General features: G+C 41.4%; 1 pseudogene; it reads left to right on the top strand.

Annotated features, from left to right (window-relative positions):
- The first annotated feature begins 723 nt into the window (after positions 1–723).
- LOC103478225 (proprotein convertase subtilisin/kexin type 4-like) overlaps positions 724–15,669 on the top strand; it is a 198,200-nt pseudogene continuing 183,254 nt past the window's right edge.

The raw sequence follows: 15,669 nt of genomic DNA, 5'->3' as shown, positions 1-15,669 counted from the left end.
GAAACATGTAGATTTATACACAATAAAAATCTATAAAGGCCAGATATACCATATAGGAAATATTGTTATTAAAATTAGCAAAGTCCGATTGAGAAAAAAAAAGCAACCGAGTAGGAATATTTAATAAAAAATGACAAAATGTGCGTGCATGTTTGTGCATAAGCAGACTATTTACATAAAGTTAAAAAAATTGCAAACAACAGCAGGAATAGGAGGCTTTAGACTGTCACTCCAGTTCAACAACAGATTTGGCCTAGTCCAAGTACAGATAGTGGTAAATCATAATAATATGAGAGAAACAATGAAAAAGTTCAAGGGGTATGAATACTTTTGCAATGCAGATTAATAATGCACCTGAGTTTGCAGACACATTTTCCTAACTACTGCTACTATTACGCATTATGTTGTGAAGTGAGTGGAAGTTGAAGCATTTTGTGTACTTCAACTCTATGTTTGACCGTCGGATTGGTTAGTTTTATGTGACAAGTGTGAGGCAAGCACTTTTTGTTTTTGTACCGTCATTGTTCAGAAGAAAACACAAGCGCAAAGACAGACTGATGAAGTTCCTGTTTTGCTTAAACAGGGAAGTTAGTTCGCTCAGTGCTGCAGTTTTTTTTTTCTTTTTCATTTTATTTTTCCTCCTCTCAGAAGTATTTGCATCAAGGCCAGGAGATTAAACGTGTGGGTTGGGAACTGGAGAGAGCGCGTTGTCTCGCTCGGGGCCCCCCGGTGCCAGAGTTCTCGCTTTCATCGCGCGGGGTGAGAGATTTCTCCTGGACGTTTTTCGGGGCTGTGTTGCTACAGGTGGGTGGCTCACATCTTGTAGGTGGCAGCCGTAGCGGATTTTATGTAAAAGTACAGAGGAGGTGGCTGTGGGCAAACTGTTTCACAACTGCCAATGTTCATTAGTCTGCTGCATGGATCCCACACTGAAAACTCACTTTGTGTGCTTAGAGATGGCACTTAAATTCTGCTGATAATTGTCGGAGGCTGCTATGAAAATTCATGAAGCAGCCTTTTGTCTATGTGCGTTCAGAAACAAAGAAGGGAAAGAAATACATTTGTCTGATTACTAGTGAAAATATACATCCGATGTTCATTAATATGTAGTGCACTGCTCACATAAATCCCTTTAATTATACCATTTTGCTATGAATTACTATCGCCTACATTAATAGTGAGAATACTGAAGATTTTTTTCCCCCCTGTATTTAAAGGTTTTATGCTACCTCGTTCAAAAAAGCTCCAAAAATAGCTTGGTGATGCAATTACGTTGAGCTTTGGTGTTTTGCCGTTTAAATGGCATGCGCAAGTGCTCATTAAAATGGGATTTATTTGACTTTTTTTCTCCTGCTGAAGGCTTCATGTTCAGTGGATCTTTGCTGGTGTTCTGCATCCTGCTGCAGAGGAACCTTGCGACCACAGAGGGGCATCATGGGACCAACCGCCACATCTTCTACGCTGTCCAGATGAGAGGAGGCGCCAAAGCTGCCCGAGCTCTGGCCGAGCAGCACGGGCTGGAGTTCATACAGCGGGTCAGTGCATGTTGAAGACCCCTCTTAGGTCCTCCACCTATGAGGCCGCAAAGTAGCAAAAATCCTGCAAGCGTGGGCTTTTTTTTTTTCTTCCCGTCTCCTTCTTCTTCTTTTTAAGAGCTGCCAAAGTGCTGACTTCTATTTCCTACTTGAGGGATATCTGACTTTCATCAAATTACAGCAGCATTTCAGAATATTTCATATCTGATCAAAGATGCTCAGAGAAGCGCCTTCACAGACTAAAACACGCCGTACACAAATGCGTGCCCTACACGTATAAGAAGACACATGGCGTCATGCGCAAATACACAAAATTTATCAGCAGGCAGCTCGTCTCTGCTGTGAAAAATTCTTATATGCGTCGCAGGATTCAGCTGGATGCCACTGGAGATGTTTGGGTCTTTAACTGTTTGCCAGAGTTGTAATCTGTCCTGCTGAAATCATTCCATATTTTAATACTCTAAAGGTTACTTTGGTTGTTGAATCTGAAACTGTGTCAGCTTCTTTTAAAAATGGTCTTGATTTGACGAAAGGAAAAAGAGCAAGAGTCAGGTTTTGATGAGGTGTGTTAGGTTTTTTGTTTTCTGCGAGAGAATAGTTAAAGAATAGGTTAACGGTTTTGAGAGATATAGATGTAAATGTGACTTCTCAGTCTTTTATCTGGATCTTCTTAAATGATTCCTTAAATGATCTGAAAAGTAAGATATGTAAGGGACTGGAAGCTATTCTCTCATTGTTCTGTTACACTCAGATATTTTGAAGTGATTTTTTTTCCTTAACGTATAACACATCCTTAACGCCACAGCTTATTGGTATAGACGTAATTAAAAGTATCCCTCAAAGCAGTTAGGGGTTCCATTAAATCCATTTTTGACCGTTTCACATTTTTAAAAAAACAAAACTTAGTAGTTACATCTGGAGTATTGAGGTATGCTAAAGCTTTTAAAAGCACTGAGTAATTCACTGCTGCCTCTACCACATCTGTGGCTGCACATGGCTCATAGCTAGCTTAAAGAAGGCTACTGTCCCTCGCTCCCTATTCAGCAGTATTTCCAGTTGCTTAAAACAAAGACATTCTTAATCTGGAAGCTAAATGAGCGCTATCTACAGCTCTTATTACTTTAACATTGTTTTAAATGCACACTTGTCAAACTTTATTAAGCTAACTGGATACCCAAGCAGATAGCTGACTAGCCAGCTTATTACACATTAGCTACTTAGCCAAATGGAGGTTATTATCAGTCTCAAGGTATTGGTAGTTATTGGTTATTGGGAGAACACTGGGGTTTTAAGAAGCCATGTCTTCAAACTTTTAAGCTAACATCAAACTTTTCCAATGGTTTCAAGTCATTTTACTGAGATGCCAGTTATAGTGGCTGTAGTTTCTTTTGGCTAAGCCGCTGAGCCTCACCGCCTCCCTCACTTGTTGAAACTACAGCTTTCCTACATTTGTAAAAAGAGAAAATTTGGCTGTTTGATAAAATATCTGGCCAGTCACTGCACGAAGGCTTAAAGTACCTCACTTTTTTGCCAAATGCAGTTGGCAAGCTACAAACTGTTAAGCCGTTGAATGCAGGCTAGCTGTCTGGACAGAAATTCTGATTATTTACGAGCTGATCTCAGCTTGTTACACTTGTGTTGCTCTTTAAACTGGTATTCCACACAATAAGCACTTGAAAACTGTTACCATATATAAGCCCATTAAATAAATCAAAATATTATTGAAAAGCCCATTTATTGAGGAACTTCATCACTAAATAAATGAAAGTCATTATATAGATTAATTCCACACAGATGGATGTTTGAAAGCCTTTATTTCTGTTAATTATGATGATTTTCCACTTACAAGTAATATAAAACATGACCTTTAAAATTTGAATATTACATCAATCAAACCAATAAAAAAACATTTTGTACAGAAATACTGGCTTAATGAAAAGTATGTTCAATGCTTAAAGGTTGGTATTTCCAAAAAGTTAATAATTTTTGTAATACTTTTATATTTTGCGTATGAAAAAGACCAAACCCAGTGACATCTGGATGAAAGATCTTAAACATTACTGTAAGACACAGCAATAATAAAATCCAAACTTCCCCTCTAAAGTTACTTATTTAGATATCATCCATTTAAAACCGCAGTTTTCCAACCCTCCATTCATTCTCAGATGTGACGTATTGATACGTGCGTGTGCATTCTGACACTATTGATTGGGTGTGATTGGGAGTGTCAGCCTGGTGTGAGGCTGTGTGCTGCTCTCCCTCTGGGGACTGGGGACGGCAGCTCTTTGTAACCTTGGCCCTGCTGCTCTGTTGCTGCCGCCGCCGCCTGAATCATGAATAAAACATGGCTTTGACCTTTATCAGGAGTATTGGACAGTCCACTCCTGTGTCTTCCTCTCTGCCTGTCTCTGTCGTTCTCGTTGTCCCTCGTGTATCCGCACGGACACCCCTGCTTTATTCTAGTGTTTTTGGTTCATTTTCTTTCCCTTTAGTGCCTTAATATAATTGCAACTTGCATCATAACTAGAATAAAGATGATTTCAATCAGTTTTGCTGCTTTTATTCTGATTTTGAGTGAGGAGGATTTACACCTTGTGGTGTCCAACTCAGCACCAATACACCCACTGATGAGCCTCCCTTTTCATGATTGGCCCTCGCTCCCACCAACCTCCAGGTCCAATCTGCTGACTGGTTTCCTTTACGTGCCCATCGCCAGAGGCTGATCCTAAATGTCAACGACACTAAATCGCCTTTGTTAAGTCAAACCTAGCTTAATTGTGTCACCTGCGATTTGCTCCTCACGTTGCAGCAGATACCGACGTATCGAGAAGTGTCAGGGCTTCACAGTGCGCTCTGATATGCAATATAGTTTTGAAAACGTCGAAGCGGAGTGGAAAAAGTCTGACAAGCCCAGTGCCAGCTTGAGAGGATCGTGATGTCTGTTGGCATTCCCGCGCTAATGCCGCAGGAGCGGAATGGGAATCAAATGTCTCCGAGCTGGCACTCAACGCATTGCTTGGTCTCTTTGATTTTTAGTGTATGGCATCCAGGAAAATGTCATCGTGTGCTGCTATTGTGCAGACTTGACATATTCCTTTTGTAACTAAAATGCAAAAAAAAAAAAATACAAAAGGAGGAATACCTGAGATGATGTCTCTATGCCTGCGTGGACAGATTTACTGTGATGCATTGCTGTTCCGGGTTTGTCTGTTCTGTTGATGACAGGATGGAGCTCTTTCTATTTGTGTGTTTTGTTTATCTTCACTTATAGTGCATGTTGTAGTTTGTCAGCAATCCTTTATATTAAACGTAGAATAATCTTACTCCCAACAGGATAGGGGAGCAGTAAATTGTAGCAATGTGATGCATCACTGTGTGTTAATAAGTCTCATCTTCAGTCGTGGCTACTGTGATGTTGTGCTATCATCACAAATCAGTTTAAAAAAAAGGAAAAGGAAAAAAAACTCTGTCTGCTCAGGTAATGGCAGCTATCACAGATCCAAAAAGAACCTGATCACAATCTAAAATGGATGATTTTATGTTCGCCGCTGTATCAGCAACAAAACAACAGCCCTGCGACTCGATGCTACACGTCGATAAAACTCGCAGGCTTACTTACTCACATTACAGCCGACCCAGTTTGAAGTAGCGCCGGCGCCGCCTGATACGTGCATTGTTTACACGTATTGTTTCTTGCTTAGTTAAGAGTCTGCAAATCCGATTAAAGGGAGATTAGGTGTGCAGTTGTCATTGCTTTTATTCGAGACGAAATCACCACTTTACAAGAATCACACTCTGTGTGTCTGCGTGTGTGCGTGCGTGCGTGTGCGTGTGTGTGTGTGCATGCGTGCGTGTGTGTCAAACTCTGACTTCAGGAAGTCCCTGGTCTCCATCCAGTGGTGAAAGGCCTCCCCTGCCCTCTGCTGAGGTGGAATACTGCTGGCAGATTAGCATGTCATTACCATACCATTAGCATAGCATTACTGTGGCACAGCTAGGCTATCAGCTCATCAAGAGATTCCGACCGCAATCCGCTCCCTGCTTCCACCCCTTTCCTGCATGGCTGAGGTGTGCATTTCGTTGAGTAAAGACGTAATTGAGGTAAAGCTAAATGAAATCACACAAACACTCCGCCATCATTCGGAGGAGGGGAGGTGGGAAGGGGCTCTTTCTTTGATCGCTTAGCGTTGCACCTGATTCGGAATTTCTAAGGTAGCCTCAATCGGCTGCTAAGCTATGTCAAGCCTTCTTCTGGCTGGATTACTTCAGGCTGTTATGTTACAACCAGGTGTGTGTGTGTGTGTGTGTGTGTTGAGGGGAAGGGGAAAAAAAGACTAACCTGCCACTATCTTCTCCCTCACCCTGGCCTCACTTATTTCCGTACAGTAGGGGCACTCAGGGGTGCCAGAAAGGGACACCAATCCTCTAATGGTCGGGAGCGAGGGCCCATTCCATTAGTCAGGGGGCCCAGAGTTCATCACTGCTCCTCAGTGTGAGGAGGGCGGAGGAAGCGAAATGGAAGCAGGTGTTGGCCGGGGGGCAAAACGGAGGGCAGCGCTGCACCAGCTGCATGCTGGGAAATGCAGCACTTTCATTTTCCCTCCTCATCTGTTTCTCTCTCTCTGTCTCTTTCTGTTTCTGCTTCCACTTGCAAGCGCGAAGACTCACGCCTTGTGCAAAGCACACGCACAAGCCTATACGAATAAACACACACACACGCACACACTCTACCTCCCAATCACCTGCTTTTGTCCCCCGTTTCATTGAATTGAGTGAGATTTTTCTCCATTCTCCTTATCTCTTCCTTTCTCTCGCTCTCTCTCCACCTCACACTCATCCACTCCCTCATTCACTCACTCCTATCTCAATCTCTTTCATTTTCCCTTTGCGTACCGCCCCTGCTGGCCCCCGCCCCACTCCATCTTTGCACATGCCTCACTTTCATTTTTAAATTCAGAGAAGGACCAGGCCGTGGAATATGTCCGGAAGACGAGGATTCCCCTCCCTTTTGGGAATCTCTGGCGAAATGCAAAGGTAAGCGTGGAGGAAGAAGAGGAAGAAGAAGGAAAAAAAAGGAGGAAGTAGAAGGTGGCGAGCGGGCGGAGGAGAGCAGAAATTATGCTCCGACTTCCCGCTTGCTCTCTGTGGGCTCAGATGATGTATGGCTGCAAAGGCCACATGTTGGCCGTGTGATGGATTAAAGCACTTTGTAGGAAAATTACTGAGAGCGCCTCAGCACATCCGAGTCTAGCCCCTTAATAAAACTCTCTTCAATATTGAAATGGAGAGAGAGGGAAACACAGAGAGATAAAGAAGATAAAAGATAATGGTGGACAAGAGAAGGAAGGAATGCGTGAATCACACAAACACACACGCACATGCACGCACACATGCAGTCACATACAAACACACACACAATGCATCTGGAGATAAAAGAGAAAAGTGAGAAATTACCTAAACATCACGTTGTGTTGCTTCTTAGTTGCAGTACAAATGTTGACATACAAAATGTTTCTATGTTTTGTATGTCCATACCTGCCATTATGGCAGGTTCACCTTCCAGCATACTCCCATACTGGAAGCCATTATGACAAGTACCCCCAAAACATACACCCACAGCTATGACTGAAAACTTGGTTCTAGAAAGTATGGACTAAGGGGAGCTAAATATAAATTAACACAATCCCCCCCCATTTTAGATTTTTTTTCTTTTCTGTTTGGTGGAACCATGTTTCACTGTCCTTCCACATTTTGTTGTGGTATACCATAATAAAATAGATTCAATTTATGACTTGTGAAATTCAATGTGTACAACTACTTTTCCAGGCCAGGGAATTGATGGAGGAAGCATAACTCATATGTCTAGAACCTCGTGGTTCTATACTACCACTATAGAACCAGATAACTATTCTATACTGGGCTGCCTCTTCTATAAGGCATTATTTTCTATGAAAATAATGCCTCTTCTCTTATAAAATTATACTGCATTATACCTCTTGTGCAATTAATTCCCAAACTACAAGAGATAAATAGCTTTATTTATCATTTAGGAGTTCCTATGACTTTATTCTTTTTCACTTTAAGATGGACTGTTGAACTCGGAGCCCAGCCCTTCTCCATGGCTACATCCCCTGCCAATACTGTAACTAACAAAGCTTAACGGCTCACCTCGTTTAACCCCTAGCATAGCCCTCCATCATCCAGTCCCCTTCCCTCCACTGTTTCTTGCTTTTCCATAGCAGAGCCTGTGGAGTCCTCGATCCCTGTGGGGCTGTTAGCAGACACACACGCTGCTGTTTTCTCCATAGGGTGGACCATCTCAAACAGCTTTCACACACTGCTTCAATGACTCTGGATGTCTGTGTTTGTTTTTGGTTACACGTTATGCTTCCTCCATCAATTCCCTGTTTGTGTTGCTGTGTTTTTGTTGTGTTTTCTTTTCGGCAGCGTGCTACTCAGCTCTTGCGGACGCCAAATGAGAAAGACTGGTGTGGATATTGATTGTTGATGAATTTCCACAACATAATGATACTAAAATTACCAGGAATATATTTTTAGATCTATTTTTCTTACCATTAGGTTGGAAACTATGAACTTTCTTTTTAATTTTTACATCTTTCCACCAACATCAACAGTCCAGACAAAAAAAATTATCCATGTCTGCTTTTGCAACAATGTTACATTTTACTTCAGTAAAAAAAAAAAAAAAACACAAATTGTTGTTCAAAAAGTACAACAAATTTTCAACAGTAGATATTTATCAAAAATCAAAGCAGTCTCTTTTCAACAGGTCGTAATATAACAGGATGTCAATGAGTTATATTTAGCTGGGCTGGAGGACAAAATGCTCTTTAGATAACAGACCCTTGAACTAAAATAAAACCAGAATAACCCTAATTTGGGCAAAAAATATTTTGTACTCATAAATTCACCTTATAGCTTTGTGAAACGAAGTTAATGAATAATTAAGGGTTGTGCAGCTGCAGAAATTTGTTATGCAATTTGTGAATATTTAAATACATATGTAAAAAAACAACAACAAACAGCTGCCTTAAACATCAGAAACAGTAGTGACAAAACTTCAGGAAGTCATCACAACATGGCTCCTCTATTAACCCTTTGGCACCGAGAAGTGGCTGGTATAATGAACTCAGCAGATGTGCAGTTCCACCAGGTGTTTGCTAATTGCTGCTGGCTAGTCTGAAGGAGCTGAGAGGACTACTCTGTGAGGCGAAAGCTGAAAAGCTTGGAAACTGCATCTCCGAGGAGGAGCTTCTACTAGAAGGAGTTGCTAGGTCCATCCAGGTGTATTGACCAGCTGAATGGTTGCCACAGGAGATTAAAGGATTTCTCAAACGTGCATGAAAGAATCAAGGCAACACTCCAGGTATGTTTCTGATGAGGAAAGCTCAATAGTTAAATAGTCAATTTTACATGATACTGCCCCTTTAAAGGTTAAATCATTTTTACAGTTCAGTGGAAAACTGAACTGTAAGTGAAAACACTTGACAGCTATTTATATCCAAATAAATAACTGGGAGTCACTTCACAAATTTTTGTAGCCTGTAATATTTACATGAATGAAAACATTTGCCATATATCAGATAGGTTTATAAGGTGATCATTTCGATTTCTATATACGTTGATATCCAAATTCCCTCCTATCTTTGCCGTCTATGTGGTCTCGCCAAGAATAGTGAAATTAGGCCAAGCTTACCTAATCCATTGTGGAACAGTTGAAGCATTCAACATGCATGTGTGTGTTTGAACACTTTCATGATTAGTGTTCCCATGATTAGTGGCTGGCAGATTGGGTGGATTTGTCCAACAGAACTGTGTGTCAGGCAAGCTCAGCGTCCGCGCTGGAGAACATGAGTGAAAGAGTGGATAATTGATAGTGACAAGGCGCTCACCAGTCTTAATTGCGGCTGGTGAATTAGATTACCTTTTCAAAGTGCCTTCATTAGCAAAAGGAGAACCACACCAATGGTCTCCTGATTGGCCTCATATTGTTTTGTTGCCAATCTGCTCTGATGGGGTGCAAAAATATATAGATTTACTGAATGTGTGCGCATGTACATGCATGTATTTCTTTTTGTTGTGTTTGAAATAGCTCTGAAATCTTTATAACTGAATTTTCTGAAAGTATGTATGTGCATTCGTTTTTTTTTGTTTGTTTTACGTGTGCAGTGGCTGCCTTTGCATTGCTGAAGGTACAATGTACCTGGATGAAACTTATTCCATCAAAACCTTATATCATCTTGGATTCAAAAGCCCAAATAATTTTTGTAGTCAAAACTGAAAACCTGCTAAACAAATGACAAATGACAATGACAAATTCACTTTAAAAAAAATGAGACAACATTTGGCTAGTTGGCTAACAAACTAAGCAATCACATTCAAACTAACAAAATTCCAGTGGGACTTTTCTGTCAAGCAAAAATTTGAGTCAGATATCTCGATTCTGTTCTGTGACTCGAACTGATTGAGGTGATCGCTAGCTAGCTGCTGATATGCCCTGGCTAGCTGTAGCTAGCTGTCTTGCTTCTATCACAAGTAGAAATTGATCGCCACTTGGATGGATGATGTTCGGTTTCCCCACTGGCTCTTTTCTGTTGCCAACCCATATGGTTTAAGGCGCATTCTGTGCAAAGAGTTTTGTATACAGTGTGAGAAACACCAAGTTGCTGCCAAGAGCCACAAACAAACCCCCGAAATTTTGCTAGTTTGCTATGCTTGACTGTCATACAGTAGGACTTCCCAACCGTCTCCTGTATTTATGTTTTTTTTTTCAGTCTTAAAATTCACTCCGGGTGGCATTAAAACGATTTTAAAAAGTCTTAAATTCATGTATCACAAACGAAGGCCTTAAAATGTCTTAAATTAATAATAATAATAATAAAAAAAGAAGATTGGCCTTAAATATGTTAATCACATGTCTTAAAGTTTGTCATGGAAGGACTGTTTAATCTCACATATGTCAGTGTTTTTTTTTTCCTTCCGGAACTTTTCTATTGAAGTTTTACTGGACGGGAGTGTCTACTTACGGAATGAGTTTCGTCTTATACCTAAAACTCCCAAATCCTTCATCCCTGGCAGCTGCAGTATCAGCTATAACCATCCTTCCAGATCCTGTTTCCATATCTGTCTTCAGACACTGCTCCAGCATAAGCCCCCCCCCCCTCCCCCCCACAACCACAGGAGAAAAAAAACACACACTCACACACACTCACACATGTAGGCATCCCCATATCTGTCTCATGCTTCATTCCCACCCCAGCCAGCCTGCAGCCCCCCTGCCGAGTTAAATGGAGTGTGCTGGCATCATGGGAGTCGTGTGTGCTCAGTTCAGCTCTACTCAGCTGGGCTGCCAGTGTTATAAACTTGCTGTGTGATTATTGTCAGAGCCAGACTCCTCCACCCAGGACGTCTGTGCTGATGGGTACTGTGTCACCGGGTACAGCCATCCATAGAGAGAGGAATGAGAATGCAAAGGAGGGATTGAAACTGAGGTGAGAGAAAAAAGGCGTAGATAAATTATTGTTGGGAGAAAGGTAGCAGGGTTTGAAGGAGAGAGGACAGGGGGGAAAAAAAAAGAAAAAGATGGAGTAAGGAGACCGGGCATCAAAGGGGAAGAAAAAGCCAAGCTGAGCGAGAAAAGACGGATGTACATCTGTGGCAGCAGACAAAGACAAGAGAAGACACAGAGGGAGTGATATAAAGACTGAGAGACAGAAGAATAATGTGCTGCAAGAAGACAGAAAGGCAGCAGGGAAATCAGTACTGCAGAGAAGAAGGAGAGCCAGGGAGGGTGAATAGAAAGAAAGCCAAGGAAAGAAATTAGATAGAAATTTTTCAAGCGAGTGATGTGTGCTGTGATTGTTTTCTCTCTCTCTCTCTCTCTCTCTCTCTCTCGTTCGCTCTTTCCTCTTCTTTCTCTGGCTCGTTCTAAACGGTCGGGATGTGGCCTGTATCTGCCGGCAAGAGGGAACTCAATTTGGGACAATTTACTCGGCAGTCTCAGCCCTGATGCACCTCGGGGACAGAGAATAGAGAGAATGAAAGCGAAGGAAGATAGAATCAGCGAGCCATGCGCGCGCACACACACATTCGCCGCGGAGACACACAACATGCGCCCCGGCACACAATTGCTGCCGAGTAGATTTCACTTAGTTAGTTCTAACTCTCCCAGGCGGTCAATACGATTGAGTTTATAAGGCTTGGAAATGAAAAGCCTGGGATAAGGTTAGATAAACTCTGCGCTATTTGATTTCGACCCACCACTCTCTCGGAAAAAAAACCCCCACACAGGACAGGTGGCCGAGGGTGGAGGCAGGGGGCAGGGGGTACAGCGCAGTCAGGTAGTGCTAAGGGTCACGGGGGTGATTAAGGCTGAATACGACGTGTCGGTATCGACGAGTACGAAGTTGTGACTTTACAAAAAACAACAACATCTTACATCTTTTCCACAAACAGATGTTATTATCAATGTCATTTCCAGCAAATTCTGACGTGAGAAGTAGGGAACACAGCAAATGTTGCTCCAAGCTGTATCTCATGCAGAAGTTTAGCTAGCTGCGACAGACTGGCGACCTGTCCAGGGTGACCCCGCCTCTCGCCCGGAACGTTAGCTGGAGATAGGCACCAGCAACCCCCCCCGACCCCACTAAGGGACAAGGGTGTTAGAAAATGGATGGATGGATAGTTTAGCTAGGAGTTTAGCTTAACAGCGTGTTTTTGTTTTCTTCCTGGCAGGTTGGCAGCCTGGAGGGCCTGTACACCCTGAGGGACAGCAGGGGGCGCTCTGATAGAGTCACCTTTGAGGGGAGACTTCGGTCTGCAGCAGGGGTAAGTGTTTGTGTCTGCGGTAGATACTTACTGTATAGTGTGTAGCGACATAATCCCTTCAAAATGAAGAATTAAACAGATGTGTAGAGATAAGCAGTGGTTCTTGTTTTCGTCACCCTGGGTGAGAACCTCCTCCTATGTTCTGAATATGTGAGAAAACAGACAGGTTTTAATCCGAAGTGTGTTTTAATAAATATGTAAGCAATGTAAAAATTTATTCCAGGTTTGGTTCAATTTAATTTTGCCTTAATATATAAAAAGCACCAGAAGTTCATGTTTGTCCACGAGTCTATAGCTGCTTGTCCATGCACGGTCACAGTCTCCTGTGGTCATTGGGTGAGTGGCGCCCCAGGTCATCAGTCCATTACAGGGCAACACAGAAGACAAACAACCATGCATGCAAATATCACACCCAGGGGGTGATTTAGAGTAACCAGTTAACCCAACAGTTGTGTTTTTGGACTATGTCAGGAAGCCGGAGTACCTGGAGAAAACCAATGCACGCACATGAAAAACATGCAAACTCCATGTAGAAAGTTTAGGTCTGCACCGATCCACTTTTTTCTTTTCTGATACCAGTACAGATATCTGAAGTTCAGTTTCGGCTGGTACCGATCCGATACAGAAAAACAGTGCTGAATTGACTTGAAATGTTTGCTTTTTTAAAACACAGACATAAATGTACTAAATTAGAAATTATTTGGTAACTCTGCATCAGGAGAAGCTATACTACTGTGACGCTATTGTGTATAGCTTCACAGCAGTAGGGGGTAGATATTTACTGCATACTGTATAGCTTCACAGTAGTATAGAATAGAGAAACAGAAACTGACAAAAATCATAGGTTGACTACCTTGGTCAAACAAGTAAAAAATAAAATGCAACAAACTTTTAAAATGGTTCAGAAAGTGCAATTAGGAATTCTAAATATAATGTAAAATAAAAATATAAGGCATGACTTCACTCAAAGCACAAAGCATAGAATTACATTAAATAGATATGCCAGGGCACATAGTCATCTGATACCTGATCTAGAATTTTCTTCAATAGCGGACCGATACAGATATTAATATCAAATCAATCCCCATATTGAAAGAAAGATCCCAGGCTAGTATTTGTACACTGAAAACAGAAAATGCAGCTCCAACTTAAAAACTGGTACGAATTAGTCACAGGTTAGTGAATTAAGTTCGTCTAACTTACTTTATTTTTAACCTGACAACTTAATAAGGTTAATTTGATTACTTGTGATCAAATTATATTTTAAGTTGGATCACCTGTTCTCTGTTTCCAGTGTACCCAGGATCTTGCTGTATACGGCAACAGTGCTGCCAAAAACAACCCAGCTTTATTTACTTATTTATATATGCAACGAGAATTCGTGTTTTCAGAAATATTAATTTAACAAGAGCAGCTCAGTTGTAATCCAGATTACTTCAGGAACAGTGAAACCACACTTTCATTTTGAACCGAATAGGAATCTCAAATCATTTACCAGCAACAATGTAGGATTATATTTTCTTAGACCAAACACAATAGGGAGCCCAATCCCTATTGACTCTCTAAAAATAATTAATACTAATAAAAACAACATTTATCTCAGCTTCCAATTCCTCCTGCCACCCATTGACACAAAGGCGCCCTGGGTGGTAAACACAATCGTCTCTATCAAAAGCAGCCGCTAGCAGACTACTAGTAGCCTGTCCTGGCTGTGTCAAACAGATTCACACACTGGCATCAGTTCTGATTTCACCCAGCATGTGTATGCAAATGAAACTTCATTTGGCTGTCACTAGTCATCTAATCGGGGTCTAGTGTTGATTAGAAGGAGAACGTTAAACATTATATGGCGAGAGGTGCACAAAAGCATGTTCATGTTCTTTTTTTTTTTCCCCTACCCCTATCCCCCCTTTGCACCACCCGCTATCACTTAGCGTACCCCACCTTCAGCAGAGCGTTCTGCATCACCGGCTGAACGCACAATGCAGCCTTCTGACCGGGCTGTAGTTGCCAGGGAAACCGTCACCCTCGGAGATATCCCGTGACAGCGCGGGGCGAAGGAGGCAGGATGAGAGGAAGGGTCTTGAGATGTGGCTCTGGCCACGCACGTTCTCCAGGGCGCACCAGACCTTTGGACTCTTCCCCAGCGCGTTCCCCTTCAGTCACACAACACACAAAGCACAAATCAGCTTTACACACACACATATACACACATGTGGGCATACTCACACACACCCGGACAGGCATGCAAATACAAGCAGCAAAAAGAGCAGAAAATAAAGAGAGGAATATTCCTAACTCTGATTTAGAGTTATCATCTGGATCAGTGTGCATGTGATTAATTGAAGTAATTTATGCATAATCTCCAGTGGCTCTATGTATGGTTCATGATTTCATTAAATTGTTACTTTAATTACTTTTCTACTTTCATAACTTAGGTTAAAATGAAAATGTTCCACATTTTCTAATGAGTTGTAAATTAATAGATTGCACAAATACGGCTGTGGATGCAAATACGTTGAGCTTTTCCTGCCCACTGTTCTTAAGCTTTTATATCTTTCTAATAGGAACTTCACAGTTATTCAGATGAAATAGTTTCATATTTGGAGCTACTAGGCATTATTTTTTTGAGATTTTATTTAAGATCCTTAAGTCTGAGTAGGTGTGAATATGTGTGTTATAAATGTAGATTTCATTATCCTGTTTAGTTTTTAAGGCTTTAAAACAAAGCTAAATTTTACAATGAGGTGGGAAAAAATGCACTTTTTGGAGTGGGATGAGTTTTACTTCACATTTTTTGGGGGAAAGATTCCCTCTAAAGTAAAGAGCATATTGTCACCAGGCTAATAAAAACAATTTAGTCAAAAATTCCCTTGTACCAATAGTTTAAGTCTTCTGCAAACCTGCATATGAAGCAGAGACACTAATGTTAGCCTCTGTTTGCTTGTTCAAGTAAACTTTTTGCTTATTTAAATTTTTGGTTGAATTTTTGAAGAACCTCGGCATTCTGCAACCTCAGGTTAAAAACTAACTTGACATGGTTGACATTGCTATTGGAGTATTTACACAACAGTGTCACACATTGTCAATTTATTTTCAATTTATAACAGAAAACGCAGTAAAACATTTTGATTATCACAAATAACTCATCTATGCCAATCAAAAACTTTTTATTTTGCTATATCCATCCATCCATTTTCTTTACACCCTTGTCCCTAACGGGGTTGGGAGGGCAATTTGGAGAGGCCAATTAACCTGACGGTCACCTGGAGAAAACCCACGCATG

The sequence above is a fragment of the Poecilia reticulata genome, linkage group LG16 (assembly GCF_000633615.1).
Source record: "Poecilia reticulata strain Guanapo linkage group LG16, Guppy_female_1.0+MT, whole genome shotgun sequence".
In the NCBI taxonomy this organism is placed as follows: domain Eukaryota; kingdom Metazoa; phylum Chordata; class Actinopteri; order Cyprinodontiformes; family Poeciliidae; genus Poecilia; species Poecilia reticulata.
The sequence above is the reverse complement of the archived record's forward strand: the minus strand, read 5'-3'. Positions and strand labels throughout refer to the sequence as shown.